This window comes from Lepidochelys kempii, chromosome 3, assembly GCF_965140265.1.
Source record: "Lepidochelys kempii isolate rLepKem1 chromosome 3, rLepKem1.hap2, whole genome shotgun sequence".
Taxonomy (NCBI): Eukaryota; Metazoa; Chordata; order Testudines; family Cheloniidae; genus Lepidochelys; species Lepidochelys kempii.
In genome coordinates, this window is record NC_133258.1 from 164679793 (window position 1) to 164692470 (window position 12678).

Below are 12678 nucleotides of genomic sequence, written 5' to 3' on the forward strand. Positions count from 1 at the left end.
TCCGCGAGGTGCTGCAGCGCGATGAGAGACAGACCAGGGAGCGGAAAGAGTGCTGGGGAGCCGGAAGGCAGGGCAGAAAAGAGAATGCAGCATTTGCTAGGCAAGCAACAGAGCGGATGATAAAAGTGATGGAGGATCAGACAGGGACGCTCCAGTCTCTGACACAGCTGAGCAGATCCGTGGTCGACCTCCCCTGCAGCACATGCAGATGCACAATTCTTTGCCAACCCCACCCACCTCTATGCCCACACATTCCTTTTCACTTCACAGCCCTCCTGAGCCTCCCCATCACTCCACCCCCTCTCAACAGCTCGCACAATAATAGCTGGAGCTACACACAGTTGGTGGTTTTATCTTTTTTTAACCATAAATAAAGTCGAAGATATTTAATGGTACAGCGTTTTTATTCTGTGTTCTACAAAAGCGTATAGCAATCAATTCACTCTCGGGAACAGGCTTCTAAAGCATTGTGTTGCATGGATCTTGGGCCCCAAAATTGTACAGGAATGCAACAGGGAAGCAACTCCAAAGCAGACATGTCTTACTGCCCCTCATTGTCAAAGTGGTTTCTCAAAGCCTCTCTGATGTTAATAGCAGCCCTCTGGGCTCCTCTGACAGCCCTAGCATCTGGCTGTTCAAACCATGCAGCCAAGTGCTCTGCCTCAGTGCTCCACACCTGAGCAAACATTTCACCCTTAGATTCACACAGATTATGCAAAGTGCAGCACACGAATATGACCATGGGAATATTATCCTTGGTAAGGTCTAACCTGCCATTTAAACAGCTCTTGTGAGCTTTCAAACGGCCAAAGGCACATTCAACTACCATGCGGCACCTGCTCAGCCTGTTGTTAAAACGGTCCTTGCTGCTGTCCAGGTGCCCTGTGTAAGGTTTCATGAGCCAGGGCTGTAAGGGGTAAGCCGGGTCTCCCAGGATTACTATGGACATTTCCACACCCCCCACTGTGAACTTGTGGTCTGGAAAGAAAGTCCCCACCTGCAGCTTTCTGTACAGACCACTGTTCCTGAAGATACATGTGTCATGTATCTTTCTAGACCAGCCTGCATTGATGTCTGTGAAAGGCCCCCAGTGATCCACAAGCGCCTGCAACACCATGGAGAAGTATCCCTGCCTATTCATGTATTCAGAGGCAAGGTGGTCTGGTGCTAAAATTGGAATGTGTGTGCACCATCAATCGCCCTGCCACAGTTAGGGAAACCCATCTCTGCAAAGCCATCCACTGTGTCATGCACATTTCCCAGACTCACGGTCCTATGCAGTAGGATGCGATTTATTACCCTGCACACTTGGAGTAATACAGCCCCAACAGTGGACTTTCCTACTCCAAATTGATTTGCAACTGACCGGTAGCAGTCTGGATTCACTAGCTTCCACATAGCGATTGCAACACGCTTCCCTACCTGCAGAAGGGCAGCTCTCAATCAGGTGTCCTTGCGCCGCAGGTCGGGGGCCAGCTCAGCACATTGCTCCGTGAAGGTTGCTTTACGCATCCTAAAATTCTGTACCCACTGGTCGTCATCCCACACCTGCGTGACAATGCGATCCCACCAATCAGTGCTTGTTTCCCTAGGCCAAAAGCGACAGTCTCTGTATGCAGCTGCTCTGTGAATGCACAAAGCACTGATAAGTTGCTGCCATCCATATCACACGCGGGTGCCTGCGATTCATCCTCTGCTAACTTTGCGAGTAACTGCTGCCATGCGCGATGTCCTCACAACAGCTAACAGCGCATAGGAGGGAAGTGTGGGCTCCATCCTCTCTCACTGCAGATGCTGGCACGCACTACAAAAGACTGACAGTTGGAAAAATGGCATGAAAGGAAGCCAGAAACCTTTGGAGGGGTGGGACACAAAGTGGTGCATGATGGTACATTTTGCACATCCCAGGATGCGCCACGCTCCGTTTCCACATTCCCACAACACCTAGCGACGGATGGTGTCGCCAGGCACTGAGGGATGCATACCCACACTCCATTGCTCTCGCTGTCGACAAAGGTGCCCCAAATGTGGACACGATCTGTCGACAGAGGGAGCAAATGCAGACACGCTTTGGCGACTTTGCTTTTGTCGATTTTTCCTTGTCAACATTAGTTTCAACAAAAAAACTTGCTGGTGTAGACAAGCCCTTAGCAATGAAAAATGGACTCAGGTAAGAGGGCAAACAAAGGTGCTTAAGTGCTTTCTTTAACTGGGGCCTGAGTACCTTCAGCATATGGCAGGATGGAGTCCTTATAGAAATTTGTAAAGTTTTGTTTGTTTATTTTGTATGACCATAAAGAAAGTTGTAAACAGCATAACCACTAAGTGCAAAACCCCATTCTGACACCTTCACTCATATTTTCCTATGTGAGTAGCGCCATGGATGGGAGTAGCATCTTATATGTGCAAATAGTAACTGCAAAAACGTGAATGACTTAATCTGTTAGCTGTAGGTGGCAACGTTAGCCTCTGTTTCTCATTCCTTAGGGCATCACTACAGAGGGGTAGAATCAAGACAGCTAGAGTGCAATCTTATATGTTTTGCCTGAGCTTTTACTTTTTAACTATAATGAAAGCAAATATATGAACTCAAATCATCGAAGCATGCAACTTTAACTTCACCTTAAAGTTTTCTCTGTGTGTTGAGGTTTTACACACACACACACACACACGACCGGTGACTTTTAGGGATGCACACATGTAGATGAAACTGATTAAAGTATATGTGCATTAATGTCCAGTATTTAGGCTTTTTACTTTTAGCAGATGAGTTTTCTGATGCCAAACAAAAAATATTCATGTTTTCAGCAACTAGGCCATTGACATTCACTGTACTGCCACTGATGATCATACATTCACTTGGTAATATGGTTTTTAAACCATATCGTGTTTTGATGACTGCTACAAAAATACTATTAAAATGTAGCAGATTGTAACAGAACAAAATAGCAGATTTGAATTTTGCCATGCAGTCTGATGGTTGAAGAATTGATTTCTAAATAACAGCTCTGTTCACTAAGGAGATGATCCTGCACTTCTTGTTCACCGATCCCTTGCACATCAGAGTTCACAGGAGATTTTGGGTGTGGAAGGAATGTAGGCTAGGCCTTGTTAATAAAAGGACACTTTGAAAGACTGCTGATTTTTCAAATTTAATATGGAGGAGCCATGCCAGAATGACAACAATAAAGAGTAACAGTGTCTATACCTGTTTAATTTCAAATATCTTTATATAAATAATGCATTTAGAGCTGAGAACAGCTTCTGAACAATGAGCCTTGAAGAGTGACACCCTTTGTTTATATACAGAATAGGTACATAGACAAACTTCTGCCCCACTGTCCAGCCAGTGTATCTCAAATCGGACCCGGGAGGGTCCATCTGTGCAGACAGTGTTTCTGCCTCTATACCCATTCAATCCTTGGTCTCTCCTGAGACTGCCAATAAGCCTGTCCAGCTGTAATGGTTGTATTTTAATGAGAGCTAGGCAACTTTCATTTACTATCAATCTGGATGCTTTGACTTGGTAAAAATCTTTACATCCCATAACAAATCCCCTGAGACATCTTGTCGCCTGTCTGCACAGATTCTTAGATTGCACTAGGCCTGTCATTTTATTTCCATGCCTGAGTTTCCCAGAAATTAAACATCAAGCATAATAACTTGGGTGTTTTTGTATTCTGTTGATTTACAACAGCCCAATTCCAGATGTCACTCCCACTTTCAGCAACTGTGCCATTATAATTGTTGTCCAAAAATATCTATGTATCTGGTCTACTTGTAGCATATTTTGCGCACATGTTTAAACTACATACTGTGGGGCCCAATCTTGCTCCCACTACATGTGCTGGCAAAACTTTCCTTGATTTCAATGGGAGCAGGGTAAGAACCTACGAAATGTGCTGTGCTTGGAACGCTGAAATCTGAAATTGTAATCTGTACTGAGCGCAATGAACTTCATAGCTTGTTAACTTCAAGCCACTCAGATAGAGTATAGAAATCAATAACAGACACTGACTGACTAATGAATATGAATGCAGTTCTTCACATAGTCTGTCTAGACTGGGATTTAAAAGTGTGATGTTAGATCACATTAGCTAGTTCAGTCTATTGAACACCTTATAAAACTCTACTAGAGAAAAGACACATTGTACTTTAGCATGTGCTAAACTGATTGCATAAAACCAAAGGGGAAGTCTAAGCTTTAACTTGAGTAGTTTAGTATATGCTAAAGTAGGATTTATCTTGTCTTGACTAGAATTTTAGAAGGCATTAGATCAAGCTAACAGGATCCAACAAGACATCTTTAAACCTTCATTTAGGCAATGCCTCACACTTTTTTTACTTCATTTAGCAATTCCTTGAGTAGCCAAATTCACCCCAGAGCTGCAAGCCTTGCTAAGAATTTCTTTTTAAACACACTCTGTATCTGACTCTCTTGGAATAGTTGTGAATCTTTACTGCAGTATACAGAGTATCGTGCCATTCGGGATCAAAGCCAGCGAGAGAGAAACAGGAAACCAGGGGGCTGGAAGTTAGAAAGTTCAAGAGTTAGTCTGCACACACCTCTCCTTCCTTCTGCACTAAAATAAAAAACTGAACCAGACTAATGTGTCTGGCTTAACTGCCTCTCTGCATGACAGAAGCCAGCTGCAGACATGGATACATTATTTTATCCTTACAGTTTTATTGGGCCAAAAAACATATTCGTTAAGTAACCTTCAGCAATAAATATGACAAAACATGTTCTTAAGGAAATATAAATACAATAAATGTGAAGAGGAGGAACAGGCATCCCATCTTTTCCTGTATTACACATTCACCTTCCTCCTGGGCATTTCGCTGATGCTCCTTGATTTTCTCTGTCGATACACTGGGGTTGCCATTAAGATCTTTATAGTTTTTCCTAATTAACGTCACTCGGATATTCCCTATATACAGGGAATACCACAAATGTGGAAATGATAGTTACTTGTAAATGCAGGTTGTAAAGATTTTCACAACAAAAACAGTATAGGTAATTTCTCCCATATGCTTTCTATGGTATCAATCTATCTAAAGTATCTGGGTATTTTTATGACCCTCGTTGCTAAAGTATGCACGTGCCTTATAATCATTAGTGGGTTTTATCCTCACTACACCCCTGAGAGGTGGGAAAGTTTTATTCCCATTTTACAGAGGAATAATGGAGGAGCAACATAGATGTTTGGCTTGTCTTCATTGCCACAGTTAGCTCAGTTTAGTACATTTGAGTTACTCCACTTAAGCTAGCCTAGCTTGCGTGAGAGTAAAGTGAGGAAAATCACACTGCGAAACAATACTCCAGCTACACAAAAGTGACTGGATTAACAGTTGATGAGCTGGAGCTACTGCTTCCCTGCGATATCACTAGCTGGAGCAAGAGCAACAATCCAGCTTCAACCCACCCCTGTATGTGCCAGCTAACGTGAGCTAAAAGCACCGCTTAACTTGAGCTAGCAATTTTTGTGTGTAGACAAGAGTCAGGTTAGGGGAAAAACTCAAGTTATACCTCGAGCTAACGATGCAGTGAAGACAAGCCCCAGACTAGGACTTGCCCATGGGAAACATGTGAGTAAGCTGGGAACTGAGTGCAAATCTACTGAAACCCAGCACTGAGCTATTTCCATTAAACTACTAGTATATGTGACAACTCCCTAGCTGGCCATCAGCCGGGACTGAACATATGAGCTCTAACACTAAAACCTATACCCCACTTGAGCTAAGGGACAAAGTCATCTCTCATTCTCTAGCAAGCTATCACTGCCCGCCACCAATTGGCCCATGGTGCCAGCCTCAACTGCCTACTTGTTATATTTTCAAACAAGCCCCTTTGTGCTTTCTCCTGTGTCACCCCACATGCTTGGGAGGCACTTCCTGTAAACATCCACAAAGCTACCTCATTGTCAACCTTCAAATCCCTCCTCAAACTCTCTTCTACCTTGATGCCTACACAAAAAATTGACAATGGGTAGGCTGTTGGTGTGATCTCTGCACACTAACAGCCTATAGTGCTGACCAGTATTGTCTCATTGTGTCCCAGTACTCCTCCGTCTGTATCCATTTGTTGTCTTTTGTGTTATACTTAGATTGTAAAGTCCTGGGGGCAGGGACTGTGTTTTAGTCTGTCTTTGTATAGCACCTAGCACAATGGGGTCCTGGTCCATGGGTAGGACTTCTAAGTAACACTAAATCTTAGAGCTTGTCCACAGGGTTTGGGGTGCAAGCCAGACCAGTGAGGTCTTCCTCTACCACTTGCTCAGCAAGCCTTTACAATGGTTTGCTGCTGTAGCTCCCAGCCTGGGATACTAACAACCAGCCTATGAGCTAAAATTGTTTTGATTCCACTACGCTTACATTACATAGGAGATAAGTAAATTGCTGCCTTCTTTGTCTGGAAGGGAAACTGTTTCTCCCTGTTTGGTCTCAGACTTTAAAGCATAATATAATTAAATACCCATATTTCTTCATATAGTGTTAATACATATATTTCACAATTATATTAATCACCAGTGAGTCATTAGCTTTCAGGAAAGACCTCATTCTATACTTTAATAATACACTAATATGCTATACAATCAGTTGGTTCAATTGTTTATCACTTCAGATTCAGCCCCCACCCCCCTGTCTTCATCGACCAGTATACCTTTGCTATGTATTCTTTGAAAAATAAAACCCAGACCAAGCTTCTCTTTCCTGCTTGCTGTAGACACCATGCGGTTTCCTCCCTCGCTTTTTAACTTAATAGCTTTATTTACCTAATATGTAAAAATGGACATTCATTGTCTTTGCCTGAAGACTGGGCTTGTTAGAGAGTCAAATGCACATTCCTTTGTCGAAGGCAGTCTCTGCTTATGCATTGCTTGCCAAGCACACTTTAAGAATATAATGCTAGCGCATCTTAACATCATAACTTTTTGTACACATCCTGTGCATACATCATGCAAGAATATTAATGATTAGTGAGTTATTAATTTTCCAATGATATCTTATGTGACACTTTTCAGATAAAGATTACAATCATAGTGAGTTGGATACACTGAATTGGTCAGGCCAGCTGAAAGTCATTACCTGATACCAAGGAGCCCCTTGCCCTCTGGCACTGTAATGCTCTTAGGGCTGCAGGGATACACTGAGCTGAGATGTGAGTTATATTGATATTAACTACTGCCCCTCTGGTTAGTCTTTCAGCTTTTCCATTACAAAGCTGTATTTCAGGGAGATGACATTTTCTCATTTGATCAGAATTGTCTACCTCTTCCCTTCACTCGCCATGATTACTGGTTTCAGATGTTCTGTGGTGCTCAGGTAACGCAGAGATGAATTGTAAAGCAAAAGTGATTGTGTTTCTGCCCTTTTCCTGCTTCCTGCTTCTGAGGTAGTAGCCTCAGAGTTTTCTCTTGATAAAATATTTTCCCTCTTACATTAGGTCTTTCACTTCCACCTAGTGGCTGGATGATTTTGGCAAGGTCTTTTACCTCCTGAATGGTGACATCACCGGAGGTAAAATTTGACCTGTAGCTCTAGCAGACCTCAGTTGTAACATACAAGTTGTAAGCTGATACACTGAGGTCATATTTAAGTCTCTATGATATAAATCTTTATTACATTTTATTCATGATTTTTCACTGTCAGGAGGATGTTTGAAGAGAAACTGCCAAATATTTTGCTTTCTGAAAATCTAGAAGACATCTTTGCCACTGTTAAAATGATCAATGCCGCGCCACACACATATCTTTTGAGATTCAAATATCTTTTGGGTCCTACATATACCTATCACAATAGGTAGTGTACCTCATCCCAGTCACTAAATGCCCAATAAGAACTATGTGGGTGAAACCAGACATAGGTGCTGACTCTGTGGGTGCTGGAGTGAGAGCCTCCCCCCTCCTCCCATGCACTTCATGCCCACCACAAACAGCTGTTTTGTGGCATGCTGAGAGAAGCAGGGACATAGTGTGCTCAGGGGAGGGGGGGCAGAACTGGGCAGGAAGTGGCAGGGCGAGGGTAGGGCTTTGGGGGAAGAGGTGGAGTAGGGGCAGGGCCTGGGACAGAACCAGGGGTCGAGCACCCCCCCCCCACCCCCGGCTGTTTGAAAAGTCAGCGTCTATGAACCAGACAATCACTATGTTCTCAAATGAACGCACACAGGAAAATGATCTAAACAAAAACACCACGTCACCTGTGGGTAAACACTTTTCACAAAGCGATCACTCCATATCTGACCTATCAGTGCTCATCTTCAAAGGAAACTTGCACAACACTTGCAAAAGATGAACCTAGGAGCTTAAATTCATAACTTTGCTCGACACTAAAAATTATGGACTGAACCAAGACACTGGCTTTATGACTTATTACAACAAATCTGTAAGTCACTAACAATCACCCCTCCCCTCTTCTTTGAATGTGTTCTTCTTGAAATATGTGTTAAAGACATGCGCTAACCAATCTTTTCAAATCTTGTATTTAGCAGTGACACGCTGAGGTAGTTTCCCAGCCCTGAAGAAGAGTTCTGTATAAGCTCAAATGCTTGTCTCTCTCACAACAGAAGTTGGTCCAATAAAAGATATTACCTCACCCACCCTGTCTCTCTAATATCCCGGGACCAACACGGCTACAACAACACTACATACATTTTTGCCACTGTCACCAGTGCTGAGTGCTTGGCACAGCAATAGTGTGTGTGTGTCACTGCATGATTACACTAAGAGAGGAGCATAGGCAATTAGAAACCCAGGTCCATGATGAAGTTAAACTGATGCAAGTCCTGCTATGGGGACAAGGAGAAGGACATAAAGCAGCTTGCTCAAAAGGCCAAGTTGCTTCTCTTTTCCCCACCGTTTCCTACCCTTTAATAATTCACATTGTGTAAGTCCAGGGTCTTTAAAGATACTGCCCAATAGGAAGACACATAGCTTAATAGGAACAAGGGAATCTCTTTCTGGTTTTTCTCAACACACAACATAATAGTATCAAAACTCTGAGCAGCTAGGGACCTGAGCAGTGGCTGAAGATCTTTGTACCACCAGTGCAAAGCAAAGGGACCTTAAACCAGCCCTAAGTGGGATGATGAACATTTTCCCCAGTGTGTATGAAACCTGGACTAGTGTAAAACCATGCAACCTGGCTTTATGCTAGTCCCTCCTTGCATCTCCCATGTAGGGGGGTGAGTGGGAATGGCTGGACATGGTACAAGGTGAGGATGAGGCAGAGCCAGAGCATGATGTACCATGCCTGTTGCTGGTCAGCGGAATAGCCCGGAGAGGACCATTCCAGGTGGCACAATTTAGAACAGCCCTATAGATGCTCCAATTTGCGCCAGGGCCACTTTGACCCCCTGGCAAGCCCAGGAATGGAATAAGTGTAACTGTGGCTTAGAGCCACCTATGCCTCCACACGCTCTCCCCGCTCTGCTGTACTGAGATTGCAATTGGGGCTTGGCTCCAGGTCTTCATGCTGCTGCTCACTTTTTTCAGATTCAGCACTTGCCCTTTATATTGAGCTCACACTTCTCATTTCTAATAGAACAAAACAAAAGGAGTGCAAGCCACATACATACAGCAAAGAAATTGTTTAAACTATAGTCATTATGCAGGATGGCACTAAAGAACATAAAAATGTATTAAGTTAATTAACTATCGTCTATGGATTGAAACAGCCACATAATAATGGGCACTTACTTACTCTTATCTCTTTAGCCAATTTTACATTTACATATTGAATTTTTCAAGTTGGAATAATTGGGTTTGATTTTGTAATGAAAAGGGAAAAAGCCTTATTGTATTCCCTGTAGCTAAGAGTCTATACATATTTTCCATTGCCTTTCTCCACTTTTAGAGTGGTAGGGTCAGAGCCTGCTCTCTAGGACACCAAAGAAATATGGAGTAACTCTACTGAAGTCAATGGACTTACACTGAAATCGGAATCTGACCATAAAAATTTGTTTCAGGTCTAAACTTGGCACGTGTGGTTCTCAGCCAAGAAGCACATTTTTTAATTCACCATTTAAAAAAAAAAAAAAAGAAAAGCACGATGTTCATGTTTCAGGCTAGTGTAAAAAACCTTAGAAAACTACAAGTGCTAATTTAGTTTTAAAAATAGTTCTAATTTAATAAGAACTGTTGACCAAATTCAGAGGAGGAGCAGCAGTGCCATAGGTGAGACTGGGCTACAGCTTTGATCCTAGCTTGGCAGGTTGGATTTCATTCTTCCAACCTCTCCCCTTCCCTCTCCCCCACCCCCCAATAAAATGCAGTTCCTGAGGCTTCATGGAGGTGCCTGTATCATTACCAGTGACTCCTTATTCCCTATGGCTGCTTTAATCCTACGAGCCCTAAACCTATTTCTTATTTCATACCCCCAAAAGGAAGGCTAAAGAATAAGCTTTGTTCACCTCTCATGATACACAGCCTTTGTTGTTTGGCACTGAAATAAGACGGAATAAATTCATTTTTAATGCATGAACTGAGCTAACAGCAGCATTGCCTTATGGGGAAGTTCATTTCTGAGTCCTCCAGAAGGACAATAATGATGAAAAGAAGCCTTTGTGCCTATAAGATGTAGGGCTAATTATACTCATACAGTAAGGGGCATATTTCTCCTATTACCACTTTGCACAGCAGAGCCTAATAAATATTGCTGTTTTGCTGTAGTACAAGAAGATGTATTCTCCTGAAATTGATATTCACATCCAATGACAACTACAGGGTGGGAAAGCAAGTATGACTATTGGGCGAATTCTCTGCTCCACTCTGCAGCACACTGGCTTCACACCAGCCAGATTCCCACTGAAGTGTTCCCCCGCCACCCCCATGTAGGAGGAATCTTTGCAGCTGTTTAGCTGGCAAAGGTGGCATAACTTCTTATGCCAATCCCCCTGTGCAGGGCATAGGGGAAGGAGGAGCTATACTCCTCTAAGTCTCAAGCTCCACCAGATTAAAGGATTTTGCACCAGTGGTGTAAATTACAGCAGTACCCCTCCTGCTCCAATTTATACCAGGAGTTAGTAGTCCTGAATTAGAGAGCTGGCAATGGCTCTCTGAAGTCAACACTTTCCACCCTCTGCAAGCACAGCCTGTATTTGGAAAGAATGGCTCTTTTGGTCATATCCTCAGCTCGTGTAAATCAATGTGACTCCACTGATGTCATCTTATATTACCTGAGGATCTGGCCCCATGGATTTTCCCAAGAATCAGATTTAAAAAATAAAAACCCTCAGAAATCTTAGTTGGTTTTTCCGCAGATGATTTTTTTCAGGAAAATTCTGAGTAGTATAAAATAAGGGGAAACTTTGGACAAAAGGACCATCTTGAAGACAACTTTAAGATAAATCTTAATTTGTCCTATTTAAGGGTTCCTTAACTTCTGAAAAGACCCAAGTATTATTACTACCATCTTCACAGACAAGGCAAAAGCCAGACACATGTAGGGCCAGATCCTCGGCTGCTCTAAATTGGCATGAATGGAACTAAGCCAGTTTACAGCAGCTCATGGTCTGGCCTAAAGTAATCTAGCAAATTTAGTCTCTGTCTCCTCTGAACCAAATTTGGCTAAACTGCGGTGATGTTGAAAACTCATATGTATCATTTTACAAACACTTTTTAGACCCAGCTATGTAATATAGAGTATCCAATTACTAGTGATAAAAATCAGTAGTAGATGACTTTTTAAATTATAAAGACTAAAGCTATTTCAAGCTGCTGTTCATCCACCAGAAAATACTGTTATTTATTACTAACTAGAGGATGAGTTTTTCCCATCTGGTTCTTTACTGTATGCACATCACATGTCTTTCCCTGGAGAAGGAAGATCTGACTGCGTGCATTTATTCTCTATGATTAGCTAGCATTAACAATTGGGTTAATAAAGTAAATCCCTTTCAGGAGTAGCCACTAAGCAGATTTACTAGCAAAAGTCATTGTAAACATGACTACAGAAATAGTCCCCTTTCGTCTGTAGACACGGTACTGTACCCAAGCTATCTAATAAATGGAAATAGAAATGACTAGTAACAATGGAGAAGAAATTGACTGAATGAAGGAATTCTGCTATTATGATTCAAATCACAAAAAGCTTTAGATACCTGAGGCCCTGGTGTATTTTCCAAAACATAGAAAAGTGAGTTGTTGTCGCTATAATTTGCTGTGTAGCAATTAGAGTGTTCTTAATGTTACAACATTCATGAAATTTGTGGGAAACCTTTTACATATTCTGGAATGGTTAATTCTTACTTAGGACCAAGATATAATAGCCAGAAAATAGGACACTGACAGAGTTGCCCCGTCATCACTGATGGAGAAAGATTGCTACTGATGCATAAAAAGTCATTGGATTCTGAAAAAAATACTGAACCAAATTGTACCATGCCAAATTAGTGTCGAGAACAGTAAAATCTATACTGCTGAATTTGGTATTGTAATTTTAAAACGATGGACTACATTTTCATATTACGGTATCAGGCACAAACAAACTTGGGTCCCAGAACAAAGCAGTATATCAGCTACTGTCTATGAAATAAAGAATAAAACAAAATTATTCTATGATAAATAATTAGGTTTGTAAACTTTTTCAACAAGTTGATTTTATGGTTCCTGATTGCCAGAACAGCAATGTAAAAAAAATGGAAATTCTCCAGCCTTCTAGTTATAGCATATAGCACTC